This window comes from Nematolebias whitei, chromosome 10, assembly GCF_014905685.2.
Source record: "Nematolebias whitei isolate Nwh7 chromosome 10, NemWhi1, whole genome shotgun sequence".
Classification (NCBI taxonomy): Eukaryota; Metazoa; Chordata; class Actinopteri; order Cyprinodontiformes; family Rivulidae; genus Nematolebias; species Nematolebias whitei.
In genome coordinates, this window is record NC_056507.1 from 37854836 (window position 1) to 37860858 (window position 6023).

The following is a 6023-nucleotide window of genomic DNA, read 5'->3' on the forward strand; positions in this document are numbered from 1 at the left end:
TCTTTAAAATTCTTCTATCCTGCTAGCAAATCATTCCAGATATTTTTCAGAAATGTCTGTGGTGAAGCAACGGAAAATCATGGCCGTATGGTTTTCCTGGTTGTAAAGCTGATTAATTATGTTGTTATTTTCATATTTTGCCAAATTAATGTAAATGTGTGATGTGTTTAAATCGTTTTTAAATAAATGACCCACTGTCGTTGGTGAGTCAAAGATAATTAACGTTTCCGTCCACATTTTATTAAATTCAATGCACGTACATTATACAGTCCAGAAAAATGAAAGAATCCGTTTAATTTATGAATATATACAGCATATGTTCATTCTACATCTGGTGGCCCGTAAGTTTGTTTAAACATCTGGTGGCCCGTGACGGGTTCATAAAATGGACTGTATTCGTGTGACAATTGAATTATCATGTTGGCATGAAAAAAGTGCAGATTCTGCGGAGTGAAACGCAGTGAGCTGAGATGCTCAGAGAAAGCTTGCAGCTAGTGATGTTTTGAAGGCTGAAATTGTGAGTTAATGTGTCTTTATGAAAGCTGAAATTGTACGTCTGTTATGTGTAACTGAAGCTGGGTTTGTGTTAAAACGCTTTATTCTGTTTAAACTGTGGTCCAGACGTGGTTCTGACCCGGCTCGGTTCTGATACATTCGAACGAGTTGTTTTAAATGGTTGGAAAGACGTTTTTAAGACTGGAGCGCCGTCTCCGTGAAGCTCAGAGTTGATTCGTTACATTTTTAACAGAAAATAGTGCATTTTGACAGTTTAAAAGACGAAAAGTTGACGGACTTTTTCAGGCTAATGCTAACAAAGATAGCTGAAATGGCGATCTGTGATTGGTTGAAAACGGCCATGTGTAACGCTTTGATTGGCTGAGAGACGTGTCTGTCGTCACTAAATCTGATGTCAGCGATGTAAAGCCCACCCCCGCGCTGTTATGATTGGTAGATTCAGTCACGTGACCCGGAAATGAGCTCGGTTGGACCGAAGCCTTTTCTGTGCTTAAAATCACTAAATAAAATTTGCCACATGTCCCTAAAACTCATGTTCATGCAAAGAAGTCGTGCTTGTTGAAACAACGCCACGTTTAAGCTTTAAATCCGTTCAGAAATGTTGATTTGACCGAGTTTTAGCCGAAGCTAACATTAAGCTAAGCGGCTAACGACAGGATGTCAACAGAACGTCCACAGGAAGTTGTCATAGGCTCCTGCTGGTAGAAAGCTAACACTGCCCCCTCCTGTAGAAACTTGAAATCACAGTTTCACTTCGTTTTAGGTTATTTTTGGTGAAATTATACGTACTAAATCTGTCAGACGCATTTTGAGTTAATAAACGTTCTTCAAGCTGAATTATAACTGTTATCTTGCATTTAAAAAGTGATTAAGGTATTTATGCAAGAAAGGCATTTACTAGGACATTTTTTATTCACTGGTGATTCCTCTGATGGAAGTGCAAAATAAAAAATTAGAAACTTTTTAAAAAAGATACAGTTCAGAGATTCACAGAGTTGATAAAGTTTACTCATTTGCTAAAAGATAATACACGCTTAATTGCTAGATCACTAAATAAGAGTAAATATATCAGAAAAAGGAAACTTTTATGATTTGTTTTACCACCTAAAACACTATATATTCCTATTTAATTTTAAATAGAAGATAATGGCAGGAGAAGAGGAGTATAACAGTTTTCCTGAAGAGGGACTGACAATTCCTCATAATTTTTTCTTTTTCTTTTCACCACCTGGTTCAATGAGTAACTGTTAAAATAGCGAATTTCTGGAAGTGAACGGTTTAAAAAGCGTTTTTAAACTGATGTTGCTGTGAGACTTTTTAGAAAAATTGCAGGTTTATTAAGTTCAGTGTTTTAGAGTAAAAAACACTGAGAAGCTTGGTAATCTAGTATCTGTTAAAAAATAAGCACATAAAAAGTAACACTGCAGAGAAGCATTTACTTAAATATTCATGAATTGGGGTAAAACCTATGACAGGTGCCCACATTTGAATAAGTTGACTTATAACAGTACTTTTGTGTAAACCCAGAGCTTAAAATAGTGTGAAACTCAATGACACTTGAATACAAATATTTACCTGTAAAATATCTGAAGCTGGCAACTGGTTTAACCAGATAAAGTGCTACACAGTGAATACCATGACAGGTGTGATAGAAAAAGATTTTGATCCTTATGAGATGAAGGACTGTTTAGAGAAAGCGTTGAAGCTGCTGACAGGATCCTTACATCCATATGGCAAACAGGTAGACAGCATGAACCCAAAAGAGTTAGTGGACAATCTGAAGGAGGTTGCAGAGAGTGTGACCTCTACAGAAATTACAAGGTCAAACTATGAAAAGCTGGCTAAAATGGCAATGTTGCTGAAAGAATCATTCTATACAGTGGTTGAGAAAGCTGATTACCTTGCAATAAGGTTAAACAGTGAAAAAGAGGTGGTTCAGGAAATTGAAGAACACTTCCTTCAATTTAAAAGTGAACACGAAGTCCTCACAAAAAACATTGTGAACAGATGTTTCAATCACAGCAAGATGCACGTGCAGAAATTGATTCACTGAACAGCAAAATACAGTTACTTAATGCATCACTATCTGAAGCCAGGGATGCTAAAGAGCTGTTGTCCAGAGAATACTTTGCATTAAGACGGGATCACGTCGTGACAGAGTCACAAGTTTCCCGCTACAAAACTGAGAAAGATGTGCTTAAAACACAACTTCACAAATGCAGACTGGGAAAAGAGGCAGTACTCGAACAATATATGCATTTACAAAGTGAATGTCAAACATCACAGGAACGCTTGAAAGCTTGTGAGGAGAAACTAGCCGCGGCAATATATAAAAGTTCTGACGTGGGGCGAGTTTGTCTGGAACTCAGAGAAGACCGTGGACAGAGTCCAGGTCACTCACAACCACCTCAGAAAGATGTTGTTGCACCTCCACATGTGTGTAGAGAAACACCTCCACCCTCACCTAAAGTGGAAGGAACAGACCTGAACAGGTCTCCTCCGCCAAACATGCAACATAGTGCATGGAAACTTCCTCTTTCAATAGATGTTCTGCTAAAACTCTCAAAATATGTACAACGCTTTGTACCTGGACCGATGGGTTCAACTGGAACAAAAGCGTACCTGAAAGATCTTGAATTCAGATTGAAAGGTTATCCTAATGCTACGGTTGAGGATAAGATCAGTCTGATAAGGCTCACTTCAGACAGAGAGGTGTTCACCTTCATCGAGCGTCTACCTGATGCAACGAGAAGGGATTACAACCTTCTGTGTGAAGCTTTGATCAGAGAGTACGACCCCTGCACGGGACCTGCTGGTTTCCCAGCTGCTGACAAGGTCACGCAGGGCAAGAATGAACATCCAAAAGTTTATTACAAAAGAATCTTCCAAGCTTATTTTGGTAACAGAAATGAAACCGGAATGGAGGAAGAAGAAGGTTTTAAATATGTTTTCAGCAAAAATCTCCACACTGACATACGCATGTCAGTACAAATTATGGCAAGTTTCAGAGAAAAATCCATCAATGAGATTAAACAGTGTGCTGTGAATGTGTTTGAGGCATGTTCTCATGCTAAGACGCCCATAGAGGTGTTTCCTGGTATAAAGGTTAAACCCCACTCCCTAGAAATGGAAGGATGGAGTGTATCGCCTCCTCCTCCTAAAACAGGCGAGAAAAAGCAGTATTTTCAAACTAACAAACCGCGTAATGAAGGTCCACACTGGGACAGAAAAGCTCCTCTTTCAGAGGATGGAAGTGATTATCGTAAATGGGGTATGCGTAGGACGCAAAGATATGGGATCCAAGAGGACCCATATTATCAGGGGAAGTCCGAAAAGGAACTCCCAAAAGACGTACCTAACCCTCCCCCACCTCGGACGAAACGAACCGAGGCGATAAAATCACAAAGGTTCCAGAAACAAGGCCCTACACCTCTGAGCTCGGAAGAGACAGAGAAACTACAGAGGTTTTTAGAAACTTTGATACACGCTGAAATGGGAAACCAACCTGGAACGCTGTGTAGTGAGGTGATCGCTACTAAATCTGAAGGCGCGAATGACAACATTACAGCTGTCGGTGAAACACACCAAGACGTTGCTGTTGTTGCCTCCAACAACCCCTCATCGGACTAAGGGGGGGTAAACTCACGCACAAACGATGATGAGTCATCGCAAGCTGAACACTCAGAACCTGATTTTCATGATGTTGAACTAGGCATTCCAGTTCTGGGAGGACTCCCAGATAACCAGGTACCGAGTCAAGAAGCTGGGCCAGTATGTTTCACGAAACCAACACAGGCCATAGCTCTTTTCTCAACAGATGACGTCGACCAAGGACCTCAAACTTATGGTGTCTTACCCATAGACAGGTCCGACGACTCAGAAATGGATTCGCTGGAGCTCCCCAAGGAGCAAGAACCCTCATCAGTCTCATCACAGATTGAACAGGAGGTCGCCCAAGCCGACGCTCTGTCATCTGATGAAGAAAGAGACAACATTCGCCAAGTTCTTTTAAAATATGAAAAGTCATTTTCAACTGACCCAGACATCATCCAACTTCAGAAGTTGGATGATCCTGCAATTAACTCGATGATACTGTATCTGACTGACCCAGACAAATACACTCCATCGAAAGGTGAACTGGATTCCAATCCAGACCTAAAAGTCCTCTTTCAGCTGCGCAAACAGTTAAAACTACTCAAGGACAACCTAACTTTAGCTCATGGAGCGACGTCCTCACCCGTGTTCGCGGTCTCCCATGACCTAAGGGGGGTGACGCCAGTTAGGATAATGCTACCAGACGCGATAACGTGATCAAATCTGACATTCAGAGTGAGTGACGCACCGAAACGTCGTTTTCTAGCTGCTTAATCACTGCTTTTGTCAATGTTGAAACGTTGTTTAACTGGTTGCTTAGTCACTGTTTTTGTCGATGTTGAGACATCGTTTAATTGGTTTTTGGTATTGTTTCTGAACACCCCAGGCAAGAATGAATTTTGTGTGTAGTTAAGTTAGAGACTAAGAGGCCTTTAACCATGCCAACATGCAGTTCATTTGTTAAAATGCCATCTTTGCGGAGTCAATGTAGATTAATGCTACCTTAAGTACCATAATCTACATTGGTCTCACAACGCTTAAGCCGAACCTACTCGAACAATTCTATTCGGGGGGATAGCTAATTCTTTTTGATGAGTCTCGCAATAGACTTCCAAAAACATTTATGGGGAAACCAAACACCCAATCTCAAGTCGTTCGTCTAAAAGACAACAGACAATTGAACCGAACTATATTTTGCCGTGTAAAGCTAACTTAAACCAAGATAGAAAAGGAAAAATAGTTTGAAACACTCTTCTATAGGTATAAATCCCTATAATTACCCTTTTCAGCATGTTCCATCCCTTAACTGGTAGCTGTAGCTGTTCCCAATCATAATAGCTTACACACCAGGTGCATATAGTTTAAGGCCTTATGTTAAATCCCCTTCATAAGCCCACCTTAAACCACATAATTGCATGTCACAATTGAACCAGAACGGCACAGACTGGACGTCGCCCAGAGACGACCTTCGCTGGAGGAGACCTGCAATCCTGACGTTGGTCTCCACTCTGCATCCAGTGGCCGCATCTTCAGTTCAATCCAAGGGAACCCCTCTGTATGCTGATCAATCAACACTTCTAATCGTTGTGGATTAATCGTTGTGGATTTACCGTTGTGGATTATATGACTTTTTCCAATGGATTACAGACTCTGTCTCCAAGGGGTTAAAGCATTGCTACAATGGAATTACCAACAACACTATGGAATTACCATCAACACAATGGAATTACCAAGAACATTGTGGAATTACCATCCTTTGACTTTTGTTTTCCTTGCTGGATTACATCAAGACCAAGGACATTCGAAGGCGTAAGTTCATGTTGGAATTCATCCCCATGGACAGGCAATGATTTCCAAAGGGGGGACTGTAGTGAACTAGGCCTGAGGTCAAATCCTGACCTTAAGGACCTTAT